Source organism: Pyrgilauda ruficollis, unplaced genomic scaffold (genome assembly GCF_017590135.1).
Source record: "Pyrgilauda ruficollis isolate IOZ18807 unplaced genomic scaffold, ASM1759013v1 scaffold41, whole genome shotgun sequence".
Lineage (NCBI taxonomy): Eukaryota > Metazoa > Chordata > Aves > Passeriformes > Passeridae > Pyrgilauda > Pyrgilauda ruficollis.
Genome location: NW_024525601.1, coordinates 3,811,470 through 3,824,916, shown reverse-complemented (window position 1 = coordinate 3,824,916; position 13,447 = coordinate 3,811,470).

Here is a 13,447-nt window from a genome sequence, read left to right as displayed (position 1 = left end):
TGGCTATACACTCAACTTTATATAATACATGGTTCCTACCCTAAGCTGCTTAAAAAATAGATGTATATTATGTAGGCAGTGTACATAGTCCCAAAGGATAGTGTAATCTTAGCATTTTTTCCTGAAAATGCGAGGGACTTCAAGACTGAGTCAGTGCTGAGAATATCTGTCACAAGCTTGAAAATAGAACACAGTGTAGATAATGCTGTGGTTATTTGAAAAGTGTCACGAAGCTGAGTATTTCAGTGGCCACAAACTCCCAAAATGTCAGAGCTGAGCTGGTGCTGAACAGACACTGATATGTGCTGAAACAGAAAATACAGGCCTGAGTCTCACAAATAAAATGAGCTCTGCGCTGTGATGGAAATAGCCATACAGTTTGGATTAAAGTATTTTGATATTTATGGTATCAGATCAGATAAGGACAAATTTAAAAAAAAAAATCATGCTGTTAAATATTGTTTTTCCTCCTGGTACCATTACAAAACAGAATCGGGGGTTGAATTACTTGCCTATGTGAGTTCTTATGTAACATTGTAAAGTAGTCCTGTTTTGCCTATTTGGTTTTTCCCTTTTATAGTGTTTGGATTTAAATGTAGCCCTAATCCTGCATATCCTGCTTTGAAAAGCTTAGATCTGTAATGTATTGTATGGTGTTCTTTAAAAGGCTTTGCTCTTCACTGTGTGGTAGCCTTGAGTTAACAATATAGATTTCAATTCTTAACCTTATATTTGATAGTTTTTCTTGGGCTGTATTCTTCATTTCATACAACGTAAAATTTCAAATATGCATATTAATTGGTACGTATTCTTGAAAGTTCCTCAGGGATAAACACCATAAATGTGTCATTTCGGGGAGGAAAAAAAAAAAAAGATAAATTGACGCCACATTTTGTATCCATCATGAAAGGCTGTGACTGCTGTCCCTGCAGTGGATGGGTGTTACTTGCTCTTGAGGAGGTGAGGCAGGAAAGCACTGCCAAGTACCCATGACTAGGTTTTCCTGGTCACCTTTCATCCCATAGTGAGGTAATGAGTTCACTGAGCAGCTTTTATCTTTTTCCCTCTCCTTCCCTGTTCTCTTTTTGATGGTATATTTACTGGCACTCTGATTTTCCATCACACAAAGGTTTCAACAGGTAGTTTACACAGCTCACCTCTACTACAGATGAGACATTAAAAAAAACACCAAAATGCAGCTCTGCAGCTGTATCACTGCCTTGACCTACTGCCAGACTTAAACATAATGGTTTCAAACCCTGCAAGCCTCTGGCATCTCTCTTACCCTGATTATATTTTATGCTTGGAAAAAGCATGAAGCACGGGTAGCCCCATGAAGATGGGAGGATAAGACCTTTAAAAATTATGCTGCAGGCAACAAGGATTTGACGAGAGCAGTAATGTGACCCAAAGGACAAAGGGGATTTTAATACTCTGAATGGGCAGGAGTTAGAAGAGAAGAGAAAGCAGGAGATGGAGATAAACAAAGGCAGGGATATGCTTCAGGGAAAGTGTAGTAAAGAAAGAGAATCTAAATGCCAAAAGTGAACGTTCCTTTTTATCCTCTTTTTGTGTTTCATACAGTCACATCAGCAGAATAGATATTCATCTAGACCACAGGATCCATTGATAACTTTTTCATCTCTTCAGGAGTCTGTTAAAATAGTGCATGGCTTTACCTCCTGAAATAGTGAACTCCTGTCTTGAATGGAAAAAGGATGGTGTACTGACCCCAAAATTCAAGCAACTAAAGAGAGCTTTAAAGTTACAAAATGTGATAAACTTAAAAATAATCAGCAACAATTGCCAGTTTAATAGGTATTACAAATCCTTCTTGGCCTTCAGTGAAGAACAGGGATTTTATGAAAACAGATGAAAATCTCTGAAATGTGGAGAAAACAGATTTTTAGTACAAAAGTCCAAAAGAAATGAGAAGGCAACCTATTGTGTGGCTTACAGAGGCACTGCCACATCCAAATGAATTGCTGTTGACAGACAGCAAAAAGGATGAGTCAGGTGTGTATTCTTCATTCAGGTGATGGCTGTCATGCCATAATGTTTTACATTGTTGTTCACTGTTTATTGCTAAAGGGAATTGTCCCAGTTTTAATACCAGCACTTTGCCTGAATAAATCCCACATGCCTGTTTTCTGGGAAAAGTAATATTGATTCATGTAGAGCAGGTGACTAAGAGCAAAGCAGAATATCAGGGAAAAAAGACAAAAAATAATGAATCCTTAGTGTTCCTTTGCAGGAAAGGCTCTAGTTATGATGCAAAACATACAAAATTAATGTATTCATGAATTAAAAATGAGAGGTGGCACAAACATAAACTCATTGCTGTTGAAATGGAATTGCACTGCCGTGTTACTCATGAATTGCCACGTTATTCCGAGACTCCTCAGAGCAAAGCTGCTGCCCCTTGGAGGGGTGAAAGGCTTCTCTGCACGACTGAACACAGAAAACTGAGGGACATCCTCGTGCAAGAAAGCTCTGTGGTGTGTGGGGTGGATCTGCTGGAGGGAGGCACAGCCAGCAGGTGTTGTGCACAGCCACGGTGCCTCTTGGAGCCTCCACCAGTCCCTTCCCCCTCCCCATATTCCATATGCTTCATCCACTAGGAAAGGGTGTGTGACAAGTGAAGGAGCGGGAGGTACAGGTCATTGTCAGGCTGCACTGGGATAGTTTTCCAAATATGCTGTAACAGGAAGTATGTCCTAGACCTAGGAGTATTTTATTATGGTAGGAAGGTAATTTTATCTGTAGCCTTGCTTTTCTTTTTCTCCTCATACATATTTTGTCTCCTTCCCACCAAATTTTCCACTTTGCTTTGTGGTGATGATGATAAATTTGCAGAATTCTGTGGGTGCAATGTAACTTACAATCTGATGCTAGTTGTCTGTAAGGTGTGCCAAAACAGGCTCAGCAGAGATCTTCATAAAATGATGAAAGGTTAATCCAGTTCTCATCTCCGAGTTGTTCTCAGCACACACAGCTACAATGCCTGCTAGCTGGGGCTTCAGATAATGTAGGCCAACACATTTCTTACTTTTAACCCACAGAGTAAATCCTTTTCCAAGCCAACTAAAGTTATGTTTTTAACTACTGAAATATTTATTGACTGTCCTAATAAAGAGAAAACATTAAAGATGTTCCTGTGATAATCAACTGATCATTTTGGGTCTACAAACTCTTTGAGCTTCTCTACTGACCTTCTATCATTTTAGTTCAAAATACAATTTTTCTCCTGCATTCTGTATTTACTCCTGTTGTTATCCTAAACTTCATTTTATATTTGTTAGCTTAGTTTTTCTTATTGCTGATAAGCTATGATGCAGAATATGTGGTTTTGCTTATATTTTAAAATTCCTGCAGAGTTCCCTCTTATACAAAACTGGTGAAGAAAAGTTCATCCCCATTCTGTGTTCAACTGTCACATTTTCAACTCTAATGTACATTTCTTTTTCATGTCACTCAATTCAGTGAATTCTAAACTTTTGGAAACCTCTCTTTATCATATTCACATAAATGTCTTCAGCATTTCTCAAACACATACAAAAGCTATATATGCTGAATGTATTTTAGAAAGAATTATTTGCTCATCTGTAGTTCCCAGTCTTGCATGGGTCTAAATTTAGTTGACCATAAAATTTTCTATTATGTAATTTAATTAAGGTTTTCCTAGAGTCTGTCACAGTCTTGAGCCACCAGAATAGTGTTTTGCTATGAGCAAATTTGCTGAATGAAGATGTTCCCTGTCTTTTCTAAACTGCTAATAAACAGGTTGAAAATGCCAATTGTATTGTGATATTCCTTGTCAAGTTCAATCGTTAACAGCTTTCCATTTTTTCAGTTATCCCTACATACTTTCCACATTGCAGCAAATTGTTAGCTCATTGCAAGATGAACCGTCAAGAACCTCTAAAGTCAGATTTTATCAAAACTCTTCAGAAAATTTTTAACTAAAGGGTTTATTGTGCACTTCATAAGCTCTTGGTGTTTAGAAGACTCTTGGATTTACTATGGAATGGCTTCAATTTATTATTTTTAATTAATGCCTGTGCTGCATCCAATGCTGAATCATCTTCCGCACTCACACAGAGCGGCAGCTGGTTTGTGATTTCACTTCTGTGCTGACATCCCCTTTTGGAAGGCATGTCTTCCTACTCCTTTTTTTCCTCTGGGCTTAATCTAGTCTTACCCAAGCAGTCACAAGCTGTGCTGCCATAGTCAGTGAATTTAGCTTTCTCCAGGGAAACGAGCAGCAGAGGCAGCACGTGCAGGGCTCCAGCCCACACTCCAAACCACGCAGCTCCAGCCCCTCCCTGGGGATGGAGAGCACAAGCCCTTGGGACAGAGGGCCAAGCCACAGCAGCACAGATGGGAGAAAGGGTGGGACCAAACCCAGGTCCCATCTCCTCTCAGCACAGGCTGAGGGGCTGGACTCAGATGTGAGCAACGCTCCTGGGACACCCACTGCTGCGGCATCCCTCCAACAAGTGCCTGTTCTGAACAAGGGTCAGGATAAAATTAATTTAGGAAGTTGCAGCATCAGTGTAAGGACAGCAGTGTGAACTTGAAATCACTCCCAGACCAAGACACATACCAAATAAACTGAGGCTTTGGGTTATCTTTTCTTTAATGTAAAAAGATCTTCATATGAGTGTTGGACTAATTATTGCACAGGTGAGGCATTTAAGTACATTTAACATCACAAGGCTGGTCAGTACTAGCACCACGCTGTCACCTCACAATTTTAAATAAAGATTAGCAGAGCTGTAATTCCATTGCCAAGTAAGAAGTTGACAAAGAGATATTTCTTCCCTCAGAAACTGGAGTACAGATTCTAAGCTTTTTTACAACATAAGATAACTAGAAAACTTTTCTTCTTCCTTGTTTTTCCTGCCCTGTCAAGAAACTTCAACTCCATTCAGGGCTCAACTCTACAACCTGAATTGTAGTAAATCAATTAGTTATCAGGTTGTATCTTATTCTTTATAAAACACCATCATTTCTAATACTAAATTATATAAAGCACTGCTTTCATCTAGCCTCAAAAAAAAAAAAAACCTCTAAAGTGTTTTAAAGATACATGTCAAAGTTTTTAGCCTCTTTTGAAATTCTAATAATTCAGTGCCAAGGACACCTCTTTGATGTGCTACAAGTGTCTGCTGATCTAAAAATATTTTTCTGTGAATATTAATTCCATGATTTAGTGAACATCTTTATTGTTGAACTTTCTGTTACAGGTGAAGGGAAACACCATTCTCCATTCTGCTATTGATGAGAAACAAACTGTAATACCCCACAAGACAAGAAAGTAAGCAAAGCTGCTTCTTTGACTTCTGAATAGGAGGTGCTAGAAATTAAATTCAAAAATTATAGTCAATGACTTACACACTAAAAGAACATTGAACCCTGAACATACCCCTAATACCATTCTTGGTGAGTTATATTGTGCTGAGGTTGTAGGTATTGTATTCTTCCACGTTTCCCACAATCAGTTGTCCATCTTCCAAACATTCCTCCAGTGAATGGAAATCAGTCTTACTTGCTAATACTTCTCTTTATGTCACAATAATGCATCCCTGCTCATTGGCCCTGCTTCTTCTGAGCCTTTAATTTTGGTCCTTAAACACTGTTTGCATGTTCCTTAAAAATCCCTGATTCCTCGACTCATTGTAGAGCCTTCTCTGCTGAGTCTAAACTGCAGGCGCTAACTGTGTGCTTGCCCCAAAGGTGCTGCAAAACTGAGAGCTTGTGTGTCACGTGGGAAAGCAGTGACATGTCCCAAATTTGGATAGGAGCGTTGGAGAGGAAATTCCATGTGGAAACACAGGAATTGTGAAGCAGACTTTGGCAATCAGCTTTTCTGAAACCTAGCAGAACAGCAGATGCACTGAGAGCAAAGGAACACCTAAACCATCACAGTCAGAATAAGAAGCAATTGTTTGGGATTTTCAGAGGCAGGAAAAAAACTAAGGAACAGCTGTCTCAAAAAACAATCTTAAGTCAAAATGGCTGCAGCTTTGAAGGGACCTGGAACTAAAGCTGGAGGTCCTAAATGTTTGGGATAAAATGGAAGTAGATTTATAGGAATTAATAAAAAGGGGTAAAGCAAAAAATACAGCATGTCTGCCCATACATCTTTAGAGGAATTTAAGTGTGAATGAATAAAAATTTGGTCAGAAACAAATTGTTGAAGACCTGCTAAGGGTAGGAAATAATACAGTGGGAATGAAGCACTGTGGAAAAATACTGGCTCTAATTGCTAAATTTGGCACAGATATATCTAGGAAGTTGATCCTACTGAATGTTTGCTATATTGGGGTATTGGTTACTTATCAGAGGTATGTGTGTGTGCAGAATTATATTTTCTGTAGCTTTCTTCAGCCAACTGTACCATTAGAAATGGATAATTTGTAATATTCTAAGACTGATGTTTTGCCAGTGTAAGGTGACACTTTCCTTGCAGGATATCCAAACTAATCATACTGCCAACCAACAGGCATCTTATTAGTCTGGCTCCTTGGCTTTTAAAATGTCTCATAATTCTGTGAAATATTTCTAGTGTTGAGATTCTATCAGACTGCATCTTACAAACAGTGTATCCAGAAATGCATATCAATTTCAATAACCAGAAACTGTGAACAGCATCCATCTTCAGTAAGTAACAAGTATATGACCCATCTTTCTTTTTTCTCATTGAACACCTGATAAATTAATGCTACCTTTCTGTGCCAGCTGCACCCTGTCTATGGAGGAAGACCCAAAATGAGCTGTTCCTCCTCTGGTGTCTATGGTTAGAGACAGCCTTTTATTCTCAATGGTTCTTGACTTATTTGGTCTCTCCCAGATGTTGCATCTTATCAAACATAAGTGATCCTTTGGAAGTTAGGGAGCTGGAAAATGAGTGGCACACGGTGGTGTGCTACAGACAATAGCAGATCCCAAATACTTGTGCCCACAATGGGAAGCAGATGGTAAAATTTTAAGTGTGCATGTGGGTGTTTATTGACATCACAGGTAGTTTGTAAGGAGAAAAAGTACAAATTTATTAATATTGGAAACCACAATTTCTTTGTTTAGTTGTAAAAGAGGCAATAACTCTAACAGCAGAGTATATACTCCTTAGTATATACAATACTAAGGATATTGTATATATCCTTACAATAGCATGATGTATAATTTTGGAGGTTATTTTCCCACTGGAAGTGACAGTTGGCTGTACTCTGCAGAGATGGTACTGTGGGTAAGACCAAGTCAGTCCTCAGCATGAACTTTTGTGACCCTCAAGCGGGCACCAGACTGGAAAAACTCTGCCTTTGTGGTGGTGAACATAAAGAACTTTACATTCTGTCTCTTTGACATTCCCTTGAATATTGAAAGAGGAACAGTGCACACTTGGGAACACCACCTGTAACAGGGTTGTGGATTTCAGCCTGGGCAGCAGTGACTAACCCAAGGCTGGAGGAACTGGGAGAGGAGGTAGATCCATATTTGGGAAGAGGCTTCACCTATGGGAACCACCTGCTGCTGGCAGAGGGAGCCACAAGCTCCTCCCAGCAAGGGTGCAAGGGCCATGTTTGCTTCCCAGCCTGATCCCAGGAGTTTCCCACATGAACTCACAAAGGCTCAGCACCAGCAGGAATCACTGATAGCAGCCAGCGAGCCCCATCAGCCCCTTGGTGTTTAAGGGTTTGGTCTTTGAAGCTTCCTCAGACTGCAGGGATTAAAGTCAGGCTTCTCACTTGCTGCCCTGACACATGGCCACCTCTGCAAGAGGTGAGGTGCTGCTGTTCTCTCCTCCAAGCTGATGGCCTCTGTGTTTTGTGTGGACCCCAAAAATCCCTTTAAAAAGCATTGGTGATAGCTGCACAATGCCCAGGGGCTCCGTTGCTGGCTCTGAATGAGCAGGCATGGACAAGGAAAATGCTCTGGTCATTCATGGAGTTTTATGGCTAAAATGAAGTTTACCAGGAGTTAGGAGACTGTGAGGTTGACTGAATGTGTTTTGAAGCATCACAGTTCTAGATGAATGTGCCTAAGATCTCCTCATGCTCTTCTACTGCTGAAGTCCCTTACAGGAGCTGGTCATGCAATTATTTCCATTCCCTGATTGAGTTACGGCAATTAGTAATATCATTACTGTAGGACAGAAGCTCCAGTGAAGAACTGAGACCTCTAATAATCAGGTTTTGTACAAATAAAGAGCTAGACAGTCTAGATATAACTCCTGGGAGCAGGAATAAATCTTTTAAAAAAGGTCTTTGGGGCTTTGAATCAATCCCTCAGGGAGAAAGAGCAGTTGAGGGAGAGCTTGCAAAAAAAAAAAAAAAAAAAAAAAGGATTTGTGAATTTGTGAACTTGAAAATGTCACACATTTTTCTGTTGAAGCTATGTCCCATTGCTGTTGTTAACATGTCACTGTAACACCTGCTGGCCCTGATTAGGATTCCTCTGGGATGGTATAATCACAGAGCACAATGTGGCCACAAAGAAATTACAGCTCATGATCTGCAACATATAAAGGTGGAATAATAATAGACTCAACCAGATTTATGCTGGGTTATCCATACACATGGCCTGTATGGGTGCATTTGTGTCTTCATTTACTGTTTTGATTTAGCTCTGTAAACACCAGTGCTCCCTCATAACTCTGAGCCTGGCCATTAGAAGTTGGCTGCTCTTGTGGTGTCATTGAAGAAGATCTCAAATAGGGATTTGAAATAGGAGAAAATAACAGCTTAGACTTAGGCTACTGTAAGCTGGGCTGGCTGAGGGGCAAATTTACATTTAGATTGAGCTTCTTCACATCTTCTCTAAGTAATTGTAAACTCTCTCATGCCTCAGCCCAAGAAAAGAATTTAGGCAGTCCTGCACTGCCAAAAACTGTCTTATGCTTTGTAAGATGTGTGATAGCTAATCTAAGTAGGCAGGCTTAGCATCCACTTTTCATAATTATTTGTGCAAATACAGCTCAGTTATCAAATGTCAGCATTAATCAGACAAAGGATATCAGCATTGCCAAAATAAACATGTCGTAAAAGTGTTGTGTCTGATTATTTGTATTATTCAACCAACACCCAGATGTCCTATTATGTTAAGAGCTACACAAGCATATAAGCAGCCATTCCACCAGGAGGGAGTGCATGACTAATTTACGATAAGAGAAAACAATTGGACATAACAAGCAAATAAAAAGAAAGAGAGTGGAGAATTAGGGGCTCATGGTAGTCTGTGACTGTATTTTCCTATAAGACCCAATAATGAGTTTTAAGTAAAGGGGAAAAAAAAGTTTTGATATAAATAAATGAGTAATATAATACTAGTAGTTCTTACCAGGCATTTGCCTAGCCCAGTGGAGATTTCTGTGGTATGTACTTAGCTTTCATATTTGGGTCTTATCCTCATTCACGCCATGCCTGTTTACACCAATCTCCTAGGGGTCTCCAATAGGCATTGCACGACAGCAGAGGACAGAGGAACACAGCCAAAATCCTACAGCTGGCCTCATACCACACAAATCTGCCATCTGCACCCAGCCAGGCACATGTCCAGGGAGGGCTAGAGGGGCTGCATTTCTTTGTTATTAAATGCTTTATACTGCCAGCACAGCAGAAAGGGATCTTGGTGTGACTGATCATGCGTCTCCCTCTAACGTGTTCTGCTGCAGCACCTTTTCAGCGGCACAGCCCGACTTTGTTTGAGCACTAATGCCAATAAATCACTTTATTAAGGTGCCTGGTTGAACTGGTGCTGCCTGGGACAGCGAACATTATCTTTCAATGTGAAGAAGGTGCACAGAACACAAAGATACAGAGAGTTTACAGAGGTATCTGCTCTCCAGTCTCCTTTCCGATCTGAGGTCACCCTGCCTTGTCATGGGCTTTTCATTACTCTCAGTCTGTGTTTGTCAAGGGCACCTCCTCAGAAGTCAGGATGAGTTTTAGTCCTCTTTGCCTGCAGGAGCTTGTGGTCGGTGATGCACAGCGACACCAAAGACAATTTTAAACGTAAAACATTTAGCAGTGGAAACAAAGTATTTAGTGAGGGAGAAAAAGATAAGTAAGATAGAAAAAAATATATATTTATTCTTGTATTTGCAATGTAAAATTTACAAGGTAACCACAGGAAACTGGACTCTGTCAGGGACTTAAGTGTCTCAGATTAATTCTCCCAGACAATTCCCAGCCTTTTGTGAATGTGCTCCTTTTTTTCACATCCCTAATTCTTTTCCCCTCCAGTGCAAAGAAGCCTGGCAGTGTCCCTCAGCTATTGTTTGTAGAAAAGTGGCTTATCTTGAGCCATACTTTTCCTTTCATTTTCCTTCTGAATTGAACCATTCTGTTAATGGGGCGAAGTCAAAACAGGGCACTCATAAATTATCACAGAGCAGTTCCCTTTTCATCACCGGCATAAACACTTTGCAAATCTAGTGGGTGAAGCTGGAATTCCCATCTATTCTTGGAATTTATAACCAAAACCAAGTGAGAGGGATGACATAGTAGTGCAAAACAACCGTTCTGATATCTCCCACGTGGGGCAACATCTATAATATTTAGTGTTTCCATAATAATTACTATTTCTCATTATGAAATACATCACTTGCTATCTCTTTCACTTTCTTTCACTCTCTTACACATTCCCATAAAGGAGAAGTCCTTGAACTGTTCAGCAGTGTACTGACAAAAAAAATTAAAATAATAATTTTAAAAAAACCCAACGACAACTAGGAACACAACAGCTTGGTAGGGAACACTGATAATATGTGATGGCCTGATGGAAATGCAATGTCATTAAAATGTAACAGTAGTTTGTATTTTATAAGCCATTTTTCTAGATCAACTGAGCCACTTCATATGCTTCTATAAACTGATTGTCTCACCCAAACAAGTAAGTTACTAATGTTTTACACCGAGGAGAATAAGGGGACTTACACCTGCGAGTGGGTTTGTTGTGTTTGGCCCGCTTCAAAGTGTTTTCTGTATTTTTTAAAGGGTTTGGCCCCACGAAGTCCTGCCGGTAGCTGTAGCAGGTGGACATACCGGCCAGTGCCATCTTTGCCACAATAGGTACTTTGCCGTGTGACCTGCAAGGCACGTTTGGATGCGGGAACACAGCCGTCTGGCAGCGAGGCCAACGGGTGGAAAATAAAGAGCTCTAACAGAAGTGGAATTTTCAAGAGATTAAAAAACCACCCAACACAGCATGCCATCACCGCTGGGTGCCCCGGAGCAGAGCCTTCATCGCCTGCCCACTCGCGGAAGGACCACACCGCCCTGTCGAGAGGACCTGGCCTCCTCCTCCCCCTCCGCTGCCTCTCCAAGCCCCGGCTTTCTCCCGGGGCTGGAGCCGCCCTCTCCCCCTGCCCCGCCGACATCCCGCCCATCACCGCTCTGCCGGCTGGCGCTGCCCACGCCGGCTGCCCGGGGCGCTGTCGTGGGGCTGCTCCCAATTCCTGAAGACCTGTAAATGCAGCTCTGATTTGAATGATTTTTTTTTTTCCACCTCTGCAGCCTTTACAAAGTAAGAACTACCTGTTGCATACTCATGCGGCAGCGCTATTCCGCAGGATAAATCAGTGTTCCCCTCCCCTGTTTTACCGGGAGAAAGGACCCGGGGATGCCCGAGCGGTCCCGTCTCTTCCCCGGGCACCGTGGCCTGGCCGCGGCCCCGGCCTGGCACTGCCAGAAGCACTTGCTGCCCGGTCTCGCCTTGGCCACCCGCCCCGAGGTGCCCGCTGCCCTCAGGCTCCAGCAGACCTTGGGCTTTTGCCTTTAGGGGTAATGCCTTGAGCCACATGAGCGGAGCGGGGTCCTGGAGCGCCGCAGGGTGCTGCCCACCCTCCCATGCCCCCCCGAAACGTCCGGGACTGTCTTCCACCGAGCGCGCTGCAGTCCCTGACATCCAGACGTGGGTGATCCGCGCCTCCCAAGGACTTTAGAATCTAAGCACGCATTTACTTTCGTCTGACAGATAAGGCAGCCACCGCGGCTTCTCCAAGGTCCGCTGTGTCCCAGCGGAAGAATCGGAAACATCCCGGCTGGTGCTGCTCCGCTCTCCCCATTAAGGCTGTGCCTCTTTCCCACGCCCGAGCCTCTCCTCCCTTTCATTTGCTCTCCGGGTGCTTTGCAAATGTAAGGGCTGCAATTTCATACCCCCGTGCTCCAAAAGGACGGGTCCGTGCCTTTTGTAGCTCAGCCGGAGCCAGGAACTTGCTGATATCCTCGGATACTCGGCTCTGCCTCTAGGTGAACCTCTATCTGCCTTGAGCAGGGAGATAATGCGGTGGCTGTTGTTTTGCTGCTGCCAGTCCCTGGAGAGACCGTTTCCATGAAGTCTTAGCTGGGGGGGAAAAAAAACAAAGCAACCAAAACGGGCAACGCTTATAGCTCATGACTGGGAAATCGAAATTTCTCCCTAAACGAGGCTTTCTGATAGGAAGAGGCTGGCAGAGGCGTCCCTATAATAAAGCGTGCGAGGAAAGTACTTTGCCGGGCGGGAGGAGAGCTGCCTGGCTGGCTGACAGAGGGGGCGGATCCTGCGCACGGGCGGGCAGCGCCGAGTCGGAGCGGCCCCGGCAGCCGCGGGGCTATTTCAGGAGCCGGGCGGAGGCGGCGGCTGGAGCCGGGGCAGTGATGGGGTTAGCGGCGCCGGTGGGCTGAGCGGGGGGCTTGCAAGCGGAGGCGAAGGCAGCCGGGAAAACACGCCTTTGCCTCGGATTGAGGGGAAAAGGATCGGTTTTTTGGGCTGCATCACAACTTGAGCAGCATCAAGCTGAGCCAGGCGGAGAGGGGAGCGGGAGGGGAAAAAGAAGGAGGAGAAGAAGGAGGAGGAGGAGGAGGAGGAGGAGGAGGAGGAGACGGCTGCCACCGGGGGATTTGGGCTCGATTTATTGAAACAAATCAGTGCTCGGGAGAGAGCGGCGAGGAGGAGGAGAAGGTGGGGGTGGGGGGGCAGGAAGAGGGGGATCGAGAAAGAAAAGTGTGAGGGCTGTGGCTGGGAGAAACAGAAGTGATGAGAGAGCGAGCAGGGAGGCTGGAGGAGGCTGCCCGTCCTGTCGCCGCGCCCCGCGGGGACCGCCGCTCCTGCCGCCGCCGGGCGCCCCCGCCGCTGCCGCCCCGCCGCCCCCGGCCCGCGCCATGGAGGCGCTGAACGGCCCCGGCCCGGGGCCCGGCGACGCGCTGCGGCCGCCGCCGCCTTCGCCCGGCCACCACCACCCGCACGCCGAGAAGAAGCGGCTGCACCGCGCCCCGTCGCCCGCCAGACCCTTCCTCAAGGACCTGCACGCCCGCGCCGCCGCCAAGCCTCCGCCCGCGCCCCCCAAGTCCCCCGGCCTCCCCGCCCGGGCGCCCTCGTCGCCGCACCCGGGCGTCCACCAGCCCTCCGCGGGGCTCCTGGCGGCGCCGGGCCGCCTCTCCCGCCGCCCCGCCGCCCCGGGGGG